This window comes from Ipomoea triloba, chromosome 12, assembly GCF_003576645.1.
Source record: "Ipomoea triloba cultivar NCNSP0323 chromosome 12, ASM357664v1".
NCBI classification, from domain to species: Eukaryota; Viridiplantae; Streptophyta; class Magnoliopsida; order Solanales; family Convolvulaceae; genus Ipomoea; species Ipomoea triloba.
Window position 1 is genome coordinate 12,517,549 of NC_044927.1, and position 1,001 is coordinate 12,518,549.

The window sequence follows — 1,001 nt, forward strand, 5'->3', positions numbered from 1 at the left end:
GGGGGGGGGGGGGGGGGGAGCTACTTTTAAAATAACTGAGGGGAAAAAACCACTACTTTAATAACTCAGGGGAAAATCTGCTATATGCACATAACTCATGAGAAAAGTATCTTTTTCACCTTTTATTTATAATAAATAATATTTTTAATAAATAAAAAAATATTTGTTTTGAAAAATAGAATAAAAATGAAAAAGTGTCAAATTGACCCCTAAGTCAGGTAGATAGTGCCATTAGGCTCTCTAACTGAATTTGACCTGATAAACAAGTCAACTTGGACTTAATTGAACAATTTTACCGGTTTAGGAGGCTTGAATGGAGCTTTTTTCAGTTAGAGGGCCTAATTGCACTATCCACCCGACTTAGGGCGCCAATTTGACACTTTTTACTAATTTATATATACACTAATTGATATTCATGGTATGAATTTTTTTTTTCGGAAAAATATAATATTAGCGTATACGGTAATTGATATTCATGGTAAGTTGGTCTTTTTTTTTTCTTACTATTTATGTATACGGTAAGAATATATTTACTAATATATTACAATATTTATATTACGTAATAATTATCCTCTATTTTGACCAACTTCCATATAAAGGGTACATATTTTGTTTACATTTTTTATTTCCGTATATATGGTAGAAAACAGGAATGGAAATCGAGAGTATTTGGATGCTTAATATATTTTCAACCATTATTTAATTCTATACGACGCTAGGAGATCACGAACTAATATAAGCAATTGATATATATGCTAGGGGATCACGACTGTTACCCAAAATTGAAATTGATGTAGTATTTAATAATATTATAATTGATTAATTATCTATACTATTAATAAAGGTAAAATCCTCCTCTTCAACTTTCCCGCCTAAACGTTTTCTTAATATTAATTAATTGATAAAAGAATTAATAAAGCTTAATTGGTAACAAAATAATATATGAAAATTAACTAATATCTATTGAATTGTTACCACAAATTAAATTCAATATGTAATTA